Raw genomic sequence first — 18209 nt, 5'->3', positions numbered from 1 at the left:
CTTCCCATACCAGGTACATACTGTACCAAGAGATCCAAGCAGCCATTGTTTGTCGGCTATGACTCGCTCTCTCTTCTCTCCATTTCTCAATCACAAACCACTAACTAAGAAAGAAAACACTGTTCCCACCATCTACTGCCACATGCTTACAACCCTCAGGTCCATTTAACACAGGATGGTGAACCAACGGCACATAAGCACTTTCAACAAGAACAAATAGTCACTAACCTATTCTGGTATGTTCTACATACAAACAGAATGTGGCTTGTGTATGAATAGAGTTCTCAAAGGAAAAATGTTGGCTCCAGAACTTAGGCCAGGACCACACTTGTCAGTGAGGAAAATGGAAGCTTTTTTACCCACATGCAATTTTTTGCACACTATTATTAATCTTCTGCAGCACTTTACACAGTCTTTCATCTTACCTGTCCCTGACAGGAGCACACAATCTACTCACTACTATAGTTATATGTTCACCGTAATTAACGTATCTGTATGATTTTGGGAAGTTGGAGAAAACTGTAGTGCCCAGAGAAAACCCAAAGACACTATGCCTGTTTAAATGTGAGCCTACCATATTTTTCGCCATAAGACGCTCCAGAATATAAGACGCAACTAGATTTAGAGGGCAAAAACCAGGGAAAAAAATATATAACCTGGTGCGTCCATATTTAAGGAGCGTCTTGTACATGTCCTCCCCCAAATGTTGTCCTCCTGTGTCCCCATGTGTCCTCCCAGGTCCCTATGTCTCCTCCTGTATCCACCAGGTCACCCCCTTGCCTCCTCCTGTCTCCCCCTGCATCCATTATCCCTATGTCTCCTCTATGCCTGCTCTGGCATCCCTATGCATTCTCTGGCCTCCTCCATGCCTCCTTTTGTCTCCCCCATGCCTCCAACATGTGTCCATGCCTCCTCTGGTCTCCCCATGCTTTCTTTGGCCTCCCCATGCCTCCAACATGTGTCCCCCATGCCTCATACATGTGTCCTCCATGCCTCCTCTGGTCTCATGCCTCAAACATGTGTCCCCATGCCTCCTCTGGCCTCCCCATTGCCTCCTCTGGCCTCCCCCGGTCTCATCATGTCTCCATAATGTGTCCCCCATGCCTCCTCTGGTCTCCCCAATGTCTCCCCTTGCCTCATATATATGTGTCCCATTGCCTCCTCTGGTCTCCCCCATGTCTCCATAATGTGTCCCCCATGCCTCCTCTGGCCTCCCGCGGTCTCCCAGTGTCTCCATAATGTGTCCCCCGTGCCTCCTCTGGTCTCCCCCATGCCTCCTCCAGTCTTCCACTGCCTCACCTATGTGTCCCGCTGTGCCTGGCTTTGTCCCCGCATGCCTCTCCTCCCCTCTCCTCACTCCCCCATGTATCTCTGGTTCCCCCCCCCCCCCCATGTGAGCAGCGGCATCGAGTGACTTACCTCCTCTATCATGCCTGCGACGATTGAAGACATCCGGCTTCTGTGAACGGGTTCCTCTAGTGCCGTTGTTCCGCATGACTTTGCACATGCTCAGTAGCATTTGTATGCTATTCTGTCGGGTATGCTGAAATGTTGGAACACTGGCCTCTAATAACGCGTCATTTGAAGCCGGCACCAGAGGAAGCTGCTCGCAGAAGCCGGATGTCTTCAATCGCCGCAGGCATGATGGAGGAGGTAAGTCGCTCGCTGCAGCTACTCACACCGGGGGGCCCAGAGATACATGGGGGAGTGAGGAGAGGGGAGGAGAGGCATGCGGGGACAAAGCCAGGCACAGCAGGAGACAAGGCAGGGAATCCCTGATGGCATCGGGTCGGCGGTTCGTAACGGCGGGCGTTCGGAAGTCGGGGATTCCCTGCCTTTGCCGTATAAGACGCAGGGACTATTTCTTCCCATTTTAAAAAAATAACAATACAGTAATTCTATAATAATGAATGATTGTCAATGTGAAAACACAGATAATGTGCAATATACTGTTACAAGAGGAACATTTTTTCCCTACGCTTGCAAAATTTGCACTTTAGTGTGAACCATCCAATTAAAGAACATTGTTTTTGAATTTTAATGAGATTTTGCATTCGTGAAAAACGCATGTGATTTTAACAAGTGTGGTCCTGGCCTTAATCCGATTTTACTTTTATTTTCACACTAGATAAATTAACTTGGAACATGTCTGTTACAGGCAATTACAACAAGGCGCAATGCAGAACCAGTCGATAATGGTCCTCTCACAGCAGCTAAAAAACTAAAAATGGTCAAAATGTTAAGGGCTCTTTCACATCTATCAATGCGTGCAGGAGCGGTTTCCCTGCGGCGTGTCATCGGGAATCTGTGGTGCGACGCAATCAGCGGCGGTAGCTATAATTGAACCTGTCGGAAAACGCCGGCTCCTGGCGAATCGACGCTCCCGGGTGCATCAAACCAAAACACACCGAAACACAGCGTCGGGTGTAAAAGATAAAATGAAAATCTATGGACTTCATTTTACCTTGGTTAATGCAAAGAACTGCCTTTGCGTTGAAACGTACGAAAAGGGCTCTGGTGTGCGCAAATCAATTTAATGTCAAATATAACTGAAGGCTACCATACATTGTAAGACATTTTTAATACGTTTAGATATTACATAAACATACAGAATTGAAAAACTATTAAAAATTAGAACTTTCCCCTTAAAAATCGCTGTCATATATATTTGCTGCTGCAGGATGGGTAATAATTGTATCCGGTGATCTGCTACTCTATCCCTCAATACACTGCTGTCAGAGAAAAACCAAACACGCCAAAAAACACCACAACCAAACAGGGCTGTAGAGGCAGGGAAATGTTGGGGTCCGGAGTTGGGGTCAACAAAAAATGAACTGACCTTTACTCGGACTACTAATAATAGATTAACCTTGACGCCGTTGGAACAGCGAAATCTTGGTTGGGCTGCAGAGTAGGCAAGTTTGCATGACTTTTCACTAAAATGTTTCCACAGTGCTTTGAGCAAAGCGGTTTTATGCATAAGGGTCCTGTTTGCAGGGACTCCCCATGCAAGTTTTATTGTTGGAATTGCAATTGCATTTAAATCAATGTTTGGAGCCCTTTGGCATCGGATGCCATCTCATTGTTTGTGTGGTGGCGAACACCTGTGAGTCTGTTGTATTCTTGTACATGTGGTGGTTACAGATAGTCAGAAAATTGTGCCAAGCGCTGAGGAATTATTGGAAATTGCTTTCTACCATTTGTGGAGATTGGATCCTCTGGCAGCTGGTTTTGCCTTATGGCATCCTTACTGTGCGTACAAGAGCGCCTGTATCTTCTACTCCCTAGACTATGCTTATAAATGTAATGTTTGAACTTTTTAAATAGTAGCGCTCTAGTTTTTGAGTGACATAGGACTGGGAAAGGCCATTCTTTTGTCAGAATGAGCCAAAAGGGATCTGCAGACAGGTGTGGCACACAATCACATCACTATGTATTGGTAGAAGCCAAACTGATGCACCACAGAATTCTGATGGATTAGATCAAGTGGTGCATGCAGTGCCAACATACCTCGGAGGGCCCCTTATTGGGTTCCTCTGTTCCAGGGGCCCCCGTGAAGTTAGAGAGTTTGCATCCCCTGTTGCCATACAATGGTGTGCATGGTTGTATTCGGATAAACTATAGCTGTATCAGTCAGATAAAGATCATTGACCTGATCAGACGGCTATACTTGAAAGTTTATAGCAGCCCTACTTTTCACTATTTACCAGTTTTATCCCATTTAATCACTTAGCATAGCAAACAATTTCAGAAAGCACCCCCCGCCCCCCAGTTTGTTCTTGGACAAGCAAGGAAAGACTCTACATAATTTTCCCACTGCCTATATCCCCTTCCTAGAAAGTTATGGTAAATTTCTCCAAGTCACAGCATCTTCAGGAAATTTTACCAGGATAGAGAGAGCATAGCCTTACACAGAAAGTAAATAGGCAGAAGACAATAACAACCAGTCTATTAGAACCCTTCCCCACTATGTCCAAAAGCTAAAAAGCTTGCCCAGCGTTCCCGTTTCACTAAGGAGCTACAGTAATAAGTCTCTTCAGCGCAATTCACCTCCATATCACTATAATGGAGAAACTGCATAAGAAGTAATAGGTTTTTGCTTATTAAGAGCCCGGAAGGGCTGCCAGCTTGTAATGGACTGGGACGCAATAGTTCACAAGGGAAACGTTCCAAAGTCACCCTCCAGAAGCTTTGAAATATCTGCGATGAATGAGTGCGAGGCACGGATTACCTAAACTGAAATCCAGCAGATGAATCCTGAACCTAGCCAGCATTTACACATACCTACATCTGACATTGTCGCAATGAGACAGAATTATCATTAGGAATGCAGGCAGATAAACCGACTTCTAGTAAAGCAGGAGGATTAGCCATACTATGCCAGGCTAAAAACACATATATAAGTAGATAAATACTTGATCTACTTACATAACATGTATTGTACTATCCATGTTTTGATTTCAGTGAATTTTATATAGTAAATGAAGTGAATTCGGTTCCTGGTGGGAACCATGTCTTTTGCCCACAGTTTGAGGCTAAATACTGATGCCATTTCTTCCCTTAACTTTTTGTCTTTTCTCCTCCAATCCCTGAGTCGCTTCAGCCTTGCTTGTAAACACAAGTGAGCAGAGGATCATGTTTCAGCTAGGCAAATAGGTGAAATAAATGGAAGAGGATGTATATATTATAGATAACAAAGAACCCCCAGCATGCAACTGAATGGCAATGGATATTAAAGGGCCAGTGCTCCTAAAGTATGTGATAACTCCAAACCATAACAGCAGAAAAAAAAAGTTTTGAATGCAGGATTAGCATCTTTTTCACTTAATAAACTTAGACCAGTTACTGTTGAAATTTGATTTTTATGGTGACAATCCCACGTTAACAGCCAGGTGGCAATACCTTTATGCCAACATATGGCTTCAAGAACAAACTGGTGGTTTTGGCAGCTGCAGCTGAGTGGACCCTTAGATTTTGGTATCAATGATAAATTATTAGCTGTAAGCATGTACTAATCAACAAAAACACTGTAGTGTGGGATTATGGGTGATCTTTACAAAGGCTGATACTCACTCTTATGGTGGCCACTAATGATAACATTTTCTGAACGTTCATTTGCGAACTATTCTTCGTATGAACGATTGGAAACAATAGTTTGGGACGACAAATGGACGAATATTTCCTAAACCAATCCGATTGACAGTATCAATCCAAAATTTGGATCAATTTCATTAGCCTGATTGGATTGGTTAGGAAATTTTCATTCATTAGTGGTCCTAAATAATAATTTCCGATCATTCATATGAAGAATCGTTTGGCAAATGATATCATTAGTGGCCACCTTACGAATGATAATTTATAGCAGCTCTTTCTTGGTGGACACATTTATGGAGTTTGGGTGGGGAGACAAGACAGCCTGCAGGCAGTGTCCCTGATAACATGTAGTGCAATAAGTGCAACTAATGTCTCCTTTGCATTTGGTTTTCAGTTCCTGTGTATTTGTGCTGAGAAGGTATTAGCAGTCTGTGCCTATAAATGAGACGGGAGGCTTTACCTGCAGCCATATACAAGTCAGGTGCTGCTTGGTTTAGAGTGCTTGTTCTTTCTCTCCCAGTGTAGTGTTTACTCTGACTAATGAGAAACCTTCAGCAAAAGCTAAAACTGATTAAAACAGGGCAAAAAGAAGCAACTGTATTAGGAAAGCTGTAAGGAGATGGAGATAGTAATCTTTACAAACAAATACCCAGACATTTTCCGTTTCCGAAAATAAAATATTGATAGCAACCTTCAACTCTAACTTTGGGTTTCCTTTAAAGCTCTAGTTCACCTTTCTAGATTTTGACTATGCCATTTATCAAACACCTCCCTTATTTCATGCAGCTGTCCCAGAGAAGTTCCCTTTGGAAAAGTCAGGCACATGGTCCAGAGATTTTTGCATAAAGTATGGCGCTACCAGCAGAGTGGGAGTAACTTCCTCTGCACAGCCATCACCTGACCACACCCACCTCCATCTCCTACTGAAAGTGTTTAACACTTCACGACCAGCACTGCTGCTACAAATCTGCAGACTTCAACTTTACACAGTGGTGATCTGTGAGCAGAAGCACAGTGGAGGTAGGCAGGGTCAGCTCTGTCTTCAAAGAGAAAGCCTGGCTGATGTTGGAGTTTGGAAAGGACAGACTGCTGTTCAGTGTAGCCAAGCAGCATTTGGCAGAGACACAAGAATTCAGCAGAGTAAAACTAACCAGCCAGGTAATAAAAAAAATAGTAGTGCAAAAATGCAATGCACCACACTCCTGTCACAAATCATGATATATTCCACACAATATGCATCATAAAGAGCTTTACTACCATGGATTAAAAGGTTAAGACCTGTAGAAAGCAATGCATCTGCTGAACAGGGTTTGCAGTGTCACCAGATGCACATTTACATGCTTACACATAAGTTCCTATACTGGAGTTTGCATATTTTCAGCTAAGCCCTGCAGAGCAAACAACCTGTTATTTGTACTCCAAAACTCTGAATGCAATCATAAGCAGATAGTCTGAAACATTGAGCATTACATCAGTAGAAGCTAGGCACTCGTGATCCTGGAAGGGTTAACAGGCTGCTATTCACTGACTGGTACATGAGATAGGCCGCCAGACACCATCTCCTGTTTAAACATTAGTGTTGCCCAAAAAATATCACCATGTCTAAACAAAGGGCAAGAGACAGCGGCAGTGATGCCAGGGGGAGAAACCATCAAGAGAGTGCAGCTGCTGCATTGTGTATACTGTAGAAAGAGTGAGTGCTGTATTCTCCTAACAACAGTCACTAACCAGAATCAAGTAAAAGACCACTAGACCTGGACTGTGCTGGTGTGCTTCCACAAACGAGGCCTTACATCAGATCTCCCCATACCAGTCCCAAATCAGCATTAAGTACAATACCAGAGACCATTAGACCTGGGCTGTGCTGGTGTGCTTCCACAACCGAGGCCTTAGATCAGATAAAACCATATCAGTCAATTACCAGAATCAAGTAAAATACCAAATAGCACTACACCTGGGCTGTACGCTGGTGTGCTTCCTCATCTGAGGCCTTAGATCAGATCCCCCATACCAGTCACAAATCTGAAACAAGTAAAATACCAGAGACCACGAGCCCTGGGCTGTGCTGGTGTGCTTCCTCATCTGAAGCCTTATATCAGATATCGCCATACCAGTCACTAACCAGCATAAAGTACAATACCAAAGACCACGAGACCTGGGCTGTGCTGGTGTGCTTCTTCGAATGAGGCCTCAAATCACATCACAAAATGCAGACGGAACATATTAGGTGCATTCAAATAAAAAAAAAAACCTGTGAGTGTGTGTGACCCAAAGCACACCTCGCATCCCTGAATCTTACGGCAGGACATAGTGACATTAATGACATGTTAAATCAACCATTTGTCAGAGCTGTGCAGCACTCTCTGCACTCACCTTTTCCTAGTCTGCATGCTTACCTTGCCATAATCACCACCTAATCTAGAATGGACAGCGCAGTTACTAGAAGAGCACATTCATTCACTGGGATTTTAGGGCCCCAATCCACTTCATTTATAAAAAAAAAAAAAATTAAACTTTAAGTGCTCTGTAAATGTACGTAGAGATGTAAACATTTTGTCAATGCGTTGAGTATGAGTCAATAATAAACAAGCAAAGAGCTGTTCAGTGAAGCAAGAATTCCTCGCAGGAGGTAGAAAGCTAAAAAAAAAAAAAAAATCACGTAATGAGAGCTGAAAAGAACAATAGGGCCTATATGCTTAAATCTGGTCAACTGATAATACAAATGCAGTGTACACATTTCTAAAAAAATAGGTAAAATGGAGGGGGGGGGGGGGGCAAAGACTGGGCAGGCTTGATGATGATACCTGACCAGAGACAACGCAACCCAATGTAAGCACAGCGGTAAGCGATATACCCATACCTCTTTGCATTGTCTGTTCCTCTCTTCATTGCCCCTGTAATCGCTCTTTGAAAATTTGACAGTAGCTGAAAGTCTCTTTTTTTCAGACAGTAAGAGGCAGGGTTGTTGCAGTGTTTCCTCCTATCACTCTCCAATTGCCTCCTGTTCCTTACCCCATTCACTCTCCTTTAAGGACTCCTGAATTGAGAGGGATATGGAGGCTGCCATATTTATTTCCTTCTAAACAATACCAGTTGCCTGGCATTCTGCTAAGCTTTCTGGCTTTAGTAGTGTCTGAATCACACGTCTGAAACAAGCATGAAACAAGCATACAGCTAATCCATATATGTATCAAACGCAGATAGAACAGAGGCGCCAAAAAGAGTAAAAACACTATTACTTAAAAACAGTAAAAAGAGGGAAGGTAAGGTGGACTTACCTCCCTCTAGCAGTGGACAACAAGACTCTGAGGTAGAGTAGAATGCATTTATTAAACAGTGTAACTCCTAAAGATGCAACGCGTTTCGCGGGCCACAGCACCGCTTCCTCAGGCTATACAGGAGTTAAAAAAAGCTGTTTCCAATCCAAGTATTGAATGAGGCGCTCATTCAATACTTGGATTGGATACAGCTTTTTTGAACTCCTGTATAGCCTGAGGAAGCGGTGCTGTGGCCCGCGAAACGTGTTGCATCTTTAGGAGTTACACTGTTTAATAAATGCATTCTACTCTACCTCAGAGTCTTGTTGTCCACTGCTAGAGGGAGGTAAGTCCACCTTCCCTTCCCTCTTTTTACTGTTTTTAAGTAATAGTGTTTTTACTCTTTTTGGCGCCTCTGTTCTATCTGCGTTTGATACATATTACTTATCCACCCTTGGTGGAGGGGTACGCCCCCTTTTTTTCCTATCTACAGAGAGCGACTTTTATACCCGAGTGGGTCGGGTACCAATTCTCCCCACCTGCCTTTCAAGTGGTTGCCTGCTGGTGACCCTTTTTTGTGAGTATAATTCTGCACGAACTATCTAGACAGATTTTCTCTGTTAAAACTATATTGCACTATTGGGCCCTCGGTGCCCTGTTTTTTCTTTTGTTATACAGCTAATCCAGTCAGATGTCAGCCAGAAACCTGATTTGCATGCTTGTTATGGGTCTATGGCTAAATGCATTAGAAGCAGATTATCAGCAGGACAGCCAGGCAATTTGTATTGTTTAAAAGGAAATAAATAGGCCAGCCTCTATAGCCCTCTCACTTCAGGTGCACTTTAAGGGGATTCAGGAGAGGGAAGTGCGAGTAAGGTCCACACCTGCCTAGTGGAACAAAATGCTTGTGTATGGAGGGGGAAAACTGTGTACATGCAGCTTTGTTGTACTGGGTATGCGCAAGCTGCAGTTGCCCAGCGTCAATGCGCTTGTCTATGAAATTTGGGGAAGTTGACTTCAGGATAGCTTTAAAGCCGTAGCTCACCATCCCACAATTTTTATGGTAATAAAGGTGAGCAGGGAACAGATTTACTGAAACTGATGACTTTATTCTATTTGCTGCGGAAGAAAAGTCTCAGTTCCCACTGAGGTATTCCACATTTTGTGATGCACCCTTCCCCCTCCAATATGAATAGATCTCTGCAAGTTAAGAGCATCCACAGAGTTGAGCAGACAATGAAGTGAATTCAGCAAATGCTGACACGACTGAATCTGGAAAATATTGAAACAAATAAGTGAACCTTGTTTTGCTACCTTCAGTGAGAACCGGTTCATAAACATTTCATTTAAAAAAGGCATTTATAGACATATTTGTGAAAAAGTATGCAATATAAGCACTTAAATTTTAATCCATAGAACACAGACATTTGAGCGGGACCTCATTACTTAATAACCAGACCCCACAGACTAACGCATTTAGAACTCATGAAGAGACAAAGAAAGAAAACCAATCCATCTGCAGCTATACCAATCTAGAGGCAAAGCCTGCATCTAAAACAAGCAATCATGGCTGCAGCAATGTACACACAGAACCACAAACTATGCCTGGAAAAAAAGTAGCTGAAACAGAACAATAAAATCAAAACAAACTAAGACGCATAAGATTTCCATCCACTGGATTGGTTTTAATCATTTGGGGGTTTTTTGTTTGTTTTTGGTAGTGGCAGCTTCATAATCTCTCAACAAAGGAGCACTTTATGAATGAAGGTCCCCACCCTCTATTCATATTGTGATTCAGGATTGGTGGCAACTTTTATCGATCATCAACGTCATTATACACAGCTAGCAGATGTAGCCTCTCAATCCATTCCTGACAATATTGCTGCCAAAATCTGACAAAGATCAAAAGTAGCGGGGTGGTAAAACCACCAATACACTCCGGGTGATTTCCAAGCAGTAGGTAGGGAGAAATCAATTGTTTTTCGATCAGGGCTGTGGAGTCGAAGCATTGAAGTCGAAGCAATTTTGGGTACCTGGAGTCAGAGGTTTCATAAACTGAGGAGTCGAAATCGGATGATTTTTGTACCGACTCCACAGCCCTGTTTTTTATAAGACCACCTATAGTGTATTCAGGTTTTCTTAGCTTACCAAACCCACCTTTTTAAAAGCTGTAAAAAATAAAAGAATGGATTGCAGATCTAACTTTTCTGGGGCCTATTCTGAAGCCTAGAGATTGGTTAAATAATCTCTACTGAAGTAAAGATTACTTACAGCCAGAAATTAGGCGATGCTCCCTTTCAGTACAGATTATGGGACTAACCTCTAAGGGTGCGTACACACATATAATTTTAATAAGCCAATGATTGGACAATTTTATCACCTTCATGTAGTATGAGAGGTTACCTACACAAACTAAGTGCCAACAAATTTTTAATACTATGAACACACTACAAGGAGGGGTAAAGTTGACCAGTTATTTGAAAGTCAAAGGGCTAGTGCACAACGAAATCGCTATTGCAATCACTAGCACTTAGCCATTTGCAATAGCAATTTTTTTGTGAATCGATTTTCGGAGCAATTTTTGAATAAATCAACGTTTTTGCTTGTTCATTCAAGCTGAAAAATGCTACATGCATTGTGATTTTAAAGATATCACAACGCTGCTGTGGGAACACCCTCATAGGGTTTCAGTAGCTAAGTGCTTTTCAAAGTGCAGTCAATCTAAAAATCATTCAGAAGCGCTCTTGGTGTGCACCAGCCCCAAATTTGGATGTGTGTACCCACCCTAAGCTGTTACCTGTAACAAATTCAAAGTGGGTTGACAGTTGACTGCAGGCCCATTTTTATGTTGGCATTTGTGAGCCTCTATTTACAGTAACATAAATAAGCATGATAAACATGATAGTAAGACTTACTGGCTTGGAATCCCTGCGATGCCCAGCAAGTCAGTGAATCCAGCAGAATAGGTCAGGAACTAGTGCACCAAAATAATCCCCAGTACGTATTGGCTATCCACAGTGACCACATTGATTCTTTTCAGGAGTTCCAAGCTGGATTAAGAGAAATAAATTTTAAATGTTATTAATGTATCAACATATACAGATTTAAAAAAAAAAGTATGAAATCATTTTGCACCTAATCTTATCGTAAAGAAGACCTAAACTGACAATTTTATTTCCTTTTAAAACATTTTAGTTACATGGCTGTAATCTCAGAAAACACCACAGCTGCCAAAAAGTCACCCAAAAAATTGACTAATAAAACGGAGTGTTAGCAATCACTTAGTTCCTGGGATCCCGGCAGCTTCACTGATTAATCAGCTCTGCTCAGTTAACACTGATTCCAGGTGCCATGGGGTTAGTGTCCCTCTATCAATTGTGTTTCAGGTTTTACAGAACGTCCATGGTTCAATAAAAGTCCACCAGAGTGAAAGCAGTGCCTATAGCTCCACTAACACTTTATATTTATAAAGCACCAACATATTTCACAGTGCTGTACAGAGTAAGAAACAAAGATGAGATACATAGTAATAATACAGACAAGGATATACACAAAATATAGACACTGGTACATAACACAGAATTGGCAGGCTTAGTAATCACAGTGTGAAATGTTACATGATGAACAAAATGTACAGCAAACTCCAAGACACAAAATGGTGCGAGAGCCCTGCCCTTGAGAGCTAACAATCTAAAGGAAATAGAGAGGAAAGAAGAGGCAGGGTAGCATATAATAATGTATATAGTAATGTAATATAATGCAATGATAATGTAGTATATAATAATGTACATAATGTAATTATATATACCTAGAGGCAATGTATTTATATGTCATATTAATAAGGCTAGGTTCAGGTCCCTTTCACACCAGCTGCATTCCATTTGGTCTTTCAAAAGGCTTGTGATTTTCCAAACACAAGTACAGTAAAGTTACAAAGGGAATCGTGGGTAAATGCATTTCCGATTTTAGCTGCATCTTTCCTGCATTGCGTCACAAACAGTGCATTATCCATGCATTGCTTTGCATGCAGAGAAGCATACAATCAATGAAAAGTATGCTTCATTGTAGCTGTTAACGCACACTTTTCAGTACTGCACTGCATGCAGTGCGTTAAGATGCTACATGCCGTTATACTGCCCCGCACCTATTGCACTGTAGTGGTGCATTGCAGTGTGGCAAGCCACCTTACAAAATGGCTGTTATTCTGCACCGCAACACCACTGTGGACGTAGCCTTCCCTATCCAAGAGAGAAGCACTGAAAAAGTGTAGCATAGAAAGAGATAGAATCCTAAACTAGCTTTTATTGCTGTCCCAATGCAGGAAATGTGGCCGACTCTCTGCAACTGGGACACAGACAGCAAAACTCTCACTAAAAAAAGTTTATATATTTTTTACTTCCACATGATCCACAACAAACTTAAAAAAAAACAAATCCTGGCCCTATACTGTAAGCAAGCATAAGCACAGACACAGAACAACATGGTTTACAAGTCTACTGCTTGTTACGAGGAACATTACAGAACAGTTTACTACCAATAATTTGTTTTCAAGTTCCAACCACGTTACACAGAGATCTGTCACGCACATAGTGAGTGTTTAGTGCTTAAGTTCTTCTCATCTATGGATCCACATATGCACAGTTTTCAAAATGTTGTTCACTTATAAGGTTCATGTGAGGGAAAACAACTGATCAGCTTTCAGACAAACATGACATCCCCTGTCAAACTTTGCAAAGGCCTTCGACACTGTTCCCCAAAGAAGTCTGGTGCAAAAGTTGAGGATGCAAGGACTGGAGAAGAGTTTGTGTGCATGGATAGAGAACTGGCTAATGGACAGAAAACAAAGAGTTGTGGTCAATGGATCGTACTCAAAAGCAGTGGAGTCCCACAAGGGTCTGTACTGGGTCCAGTGCTCTTCAATTTATTTATTAGTGACCTAGTAGATGCAGTAGTGAGCAATGTTGCTATTTTTGCAGATGATACAAAATTGTACAGAATCATCAACTCTCAGGAAGATAGTGTCATATTGCAACAGGATCTGGATAGGATGGCTATATGGGCACACACATGGCAGATGAAATTCAATGTTGACAAATGTAAAGTCATGCATTTTGGTCGTACCAATGGTCTAGCACCATACAAAATAAATGGGATACAATTGGGGACATCAAACTTGGAGAAGGACTTAGGAGTACTCATCGACAACAAGTTATATAATCATACTCAATGCCAAGCCGCTGCAGCTAAAGCGAACAAAATTTTGGGATGCATTAAAAGGGAAATAAAAACTCGAGATGCTAGCATAATATTGCCCCCGTTTAACTCTCTAGTAAGGCCACATCTGGAATATGGAATTCAGTTCTGAGCACCACATTACAAAAAGGATATTGCAGTTTTAGAGCAGGTGCAGAGACGAGCTACAAAATTGATACGTGGGATGGAAGGTCTCGCTTACCAAGAAAGGTTAGATAAACTGGGCTTATTTAGTCTAGAGAAAAGACGCCTTAGAGATCTAATTAACATGTATAAATACATCAGAGGGCAATATAATAGCTTGGCGGATGAGCTTTTTGTACCTAGGCCTTCTCAAAGGACTAGAGGACATGATCTGCGCATGGAGGAAAAACGTTTTAGCCATTTAGGAAAGGGTTCTTTACAGTAAGAGTGATTAAGATGTGGAATGCATTGCCACAGGAAGTCGTTATGGCAAACTCTATACCTGCATTTAAAGGGGGCTTAGATGCTTTCCTTGCGTTGAAAACCATCCGTGGCTACAATTACTAGGTAATGCCTAATGATGTTGATCCAGGGATTTTATCTGATTACCATCTGGAGTCGGGAAGGAATTTTTCCCTTTTGGGGCTAATTGGACCATGCCTTGTGGGGTTTTTTCCACCTTCCTCTGCATCAACAGGGATATGTGAGGGAGCAGGCTGGAGTTGTACTTTGTACTGGTTGAACTCGATGGACGTATGTCTTTTTTCAACCAAAATAACTATGTAACTATGTAACAAACCTTATTGCCTTGTGGGAAGTTGACAGAATTTTTTGTTAGAAACAATCTTCTAAGTACCAAAGATTTCAAAATTAACTGACAAAACTTTTTCCAGTGTTAGCACATACGTTTACAATAATAATCTCACCAAGCTATAAGCTAGCTATGTGTGAGGATAAACAGTCTATCAGCTGACTAACTCCAGCATAGCTAGCGGATTAGACAGCCGTACTGACTTGGGTACCAGGTGTTGGATATAACCAATTTGATAATCATCCAATATCAGTTTCCTAACATGGTGACATGGAGTTCTTGTCATAACATGTTTCAGTTATGGATACAGTAGGAAGAATGTAATGCTTTAGTACTGTCTGTACTACTGCCAGGGTGTTTTTTTTTTCAGTTCTTATTCTCTGACATCTTTCGCATGAACTGAAGGGAAATGGTAACAGTGGGAGAGACAGATGTCACAACCTGCGAGAGCATCTCAATCTTTACTACCCCACTAACAAAACTAATGTTTTTATTGTTTACCCTACACGGTCTTCAATTTTACTGGAATGTGACTGTCATCCACATGGAAAATACGACTGTACATCAGTGTGCTGACTGACATTTTTCACTGTATGCAGGCCTGGGACTGATCATTGCCACTTAACACATCCTTGTCAAGTACTTACAGCAACAGGCAAGACTACAATACGACGCACTGCAACCCTTGCAATGAATACAGCTGGTCTTGAATGGACTGGTTTATTAATGCCATTGTCCGATTTTGCTGTGGTAGACAAAACCGGAAAATACATGAACCGCTAGAGTCAGGACCACAGCATCTTTTGCCTGCACCGTTTCTGGTTAACAAGTGGTATGCAGTGCCTAAAACCAGCTTACAGAAGCCAACACCACAAGACAGAGAAACAGCGGACACAGTCCTGGGTCAACATCCAACAGCTGCTAGTGAGGTGAAAGTAAGGCCTCACAAACTTCTACTTACAGAAAATAAGGTGGGTAGGAAGATCTAGTCAGCACTAGTCCACTTTAATTTAACGGTGATGTTATATGGGCTTTTCATTAAAGGATAGTTACATATGTCTGCATCTTCATCTATTACACTGTCCTATATCTTTGTTACGTACTGCACCATTTGAATCATAAACAACTTTATTTTGCCAAGTGTGACTAGGCCGCACCTGGAATTGCTTGTGGAACACACGGCAAAGATGACGGAGCAGATTACAAACATTCAAAAAGGCATAAAAACATATAGAAAAGCGGGGGGGGGGGGGGGGGGGGGGGCTGGGTCGGTGTTTGTAGCATTGCAGAGACGTGGTGCAGAAGCTACAAGATGGGAAATTGACACTAGGGACTTGTGCATGAGAGGGTGGGAGAGTTCAGGAGCAGGACTGCTGGATGTGCAATGTGCCATTTTAAAACATAGGCAAGAGAAATCATAAATAAGACCGGACAGAGGAAGATAAAGAATAAAAGAAAAAATCTAAAAAGAGAACGAAAAAGAAGTACCAAAGGTGATGTTTTTTTTCTTGTTTCACATTTTCTTAGACCATTATTCAATTTCAGATGTTATCTACACATAAAAAACGTATAAGTACTTATTCCCTCGAAGCAACATTGTTAGAGACTTCTGAAGCATCTTATTATCTAGATGATAATAGAGAGATTTGGCAGAAAATGTACAATATCCTCTATATTGTTATACAGAAGGAGCAATGAAATGTACAGCGAGTTTATGTCACCATGTTTGTATAAAAAAAAGCTATAAAGCAGGTTGAAGTATTTCATGGCACTGTGCATTTATTTTGCATCAAACCAAAGACACGTTCTTTGACACAGCGTTACCTTAAAAGGGCGTTTGCTTAACAGTTCATAAATAAGTACTTATTAAAAGAAAGCAAGTGCTGAGTTAATCGGGCCAGATAAGCCTTTGTAGCATATTGTAATAGAAATAATTATGCTCCTGGGATAGGGCAGGAAGTGTGTATAAATACAAGAATGGGCCACAAGGGGCATAATAAAGCAGCCAGCATCTCTGCACACTGCCGTGGAAGGTTGAAATAAAACACGGATGGGGAGATGCTGTCATGGAATAACCACAGAATTCTCTGCACAGATAACTCATACTAACAAGGATTAAGACACTCCCTGAATGCCAACTCCCAACACATAACAGTGTAATCACATGTCCAAATCTCCCATTGGCCACTTCTATTTAAAGGCTATTATTTCAAGGAAGAGCTGGCAAGTTATCTGCGTTTCCTTCTTAGGAACAAATTCTAAGAACTCCGGAACCAACTGCCAAGCCATTCTTAGCCAAAATCCGTAAAGTCCTCATCGTAGCCACTTCAAGGCAGCTTCTACTATGATTTATTCTGGGGGAAAAAAATCCCTGCTATCAGTGCTGCTTGTAAAGGCCACACACTGAGGAATATGCTTGATTAGCAACAGCAAGAACCTAAGAAAACCATCACTATTTCATTCATCAGCATACTGCTGACCCTGCTACAGAGCTATACAGAATAAAGGGAAACACACATCTCTCCCGTCTGTAGCCTCGATCAAAAAGTCACACGACCAATCCTTAAAGACAAAATAAGGGACCCTTCAGTTCTGGTATGGAGTCCTTTGAAACTGACTGCTGTTCCCCCACACCTGAGTCATATAACACAGCAGCAAAGGACTCCTGACAGAACTAGTGAACTAACATTTGCATTATTTACAGTACAGGTGATTGAAATCTACACCCTGCCAGCCAGGAGCCTACCGAAACAGGGCATAGAGTTCAATCACTGTGGTCCGAAGGTAGTTAAGAAATACCAGTTACCTGCCTGTCCTGCAGATCCCTCTGCTTCTAATGCTTTTAGCCATAGACCCTGAACAAGCATGCAGCAGATCAGGTGTTTCTGACATAATTGTCAGATCTGACTAGATTTGCTGCATGCTTGTTTCTGGTGTGATTCAGACACTACTGCGGCCAAATAGACCGGCAGGGCTGCCTGGCAACTGGTATTATTTAAAAGGAAATAAATATGTCAGCATCCATATACCTCTCATTTCAGTTGCCCTTTAGAGGACCACTAACTATCCCGAAAAATTGTAAAATGTAAATACATGTAAACACATACAAATAAGTAGTAAGTTTCTTCCAGAGTAAAATGAGGCAGAAAATATATGTTTCTCCTATGTTGCTGTCACTTACAGTAGGTAGTAGAAATATGACAAAACCAACAGGTTTTGGGCTAGTCCATCTCTTCATGGAGTATTCTCAGCATGGCCTTTATTCTTTATAAAGACACTCCATGAAAATAATTTTGATGGCCAGCCTCCCTGTTCCCTGTACAATTTTTTGGGTTGCTGGACAGAGCAACTGCCATTCCCTAAGTGCTCTTGAAAATAACGAATACCTTGGGAACCCCCATGAGAAGATGGGCTAGTCCAAAACCTGTCGGTCCTTTCAGATTTCTATTACCTACTGTAAGTGAAAGCAACATAGGAGAAGAGTAATTTATGTCTCATTTTACTTTGGAAGAAATGGAATTCGTATTTGTATGTATTTACATATTTAACATTTTATTATTTTCGTGATAGTGGTCCTTCACGTTACAGGCTGCCTGCAGATGTATATGACTGCAAACACTTGACACCTAATAGACGGGGGAAATGTATTGTTATGATTATTATTATGAAATCCAGAAGCCAATAGGCCATTTTCAGGCATCATCTCCACTGGAAACCAAGTAAAAGGTTAGGAACCAGCTGAGATGTAAGAGTCTTGGCTACCTGAGATTTGTCCAGCTCACACTTAATAGATTTATATTTGTAATAAATGGTTAATTCGTGTCAAGACA

At 41.7% G+C, this 18209-nt stretch overlaps 1 protein-coding gene across 6 annotated transcripts in view; it reads right to left on the bottom strand.

Annotated features, from left to right (window-relative positions):
* Positions 1–18209, bottom strand: part of ZMIZ1 (zinc finger MIZ-type containing 1) — a 483594-nt gene that overhangs the window by 368826 nt on the left and 96559 nt on the right. For all 6 annotated transcript variants that reach the window (XM_068255451.1, XM_068255450.1, XM_068255449.1 and 3 more), the window contains exon 2: positions 11267–11401. The gene's annotated coding sequence lies outside the window, so the exon portion shown is untranslated. The remainder of the gene's footprint in view (positions 1–11266; positions 11402–18209) is intronic.

Source organism: Hyperolius riggenbachi, chromosome 10 (genome assembly GCF_040937935.1).
Source record: "Hyperolius riggenbachi isolate aHypRig1 chromosome 10, aHypRig1.pri, whole genome shotgun sequence".
In the NCBI taxonomy this organism is placed as follows: Eukaryota; Metazoa; Chordata; class Amphibia; order Anura; family Hyperoliidae; genus Hyperolius; species Hyperolius riggenbachi.
This window is presented reverse-complemented; position numbering and strand designations above follow the sequence as displayed.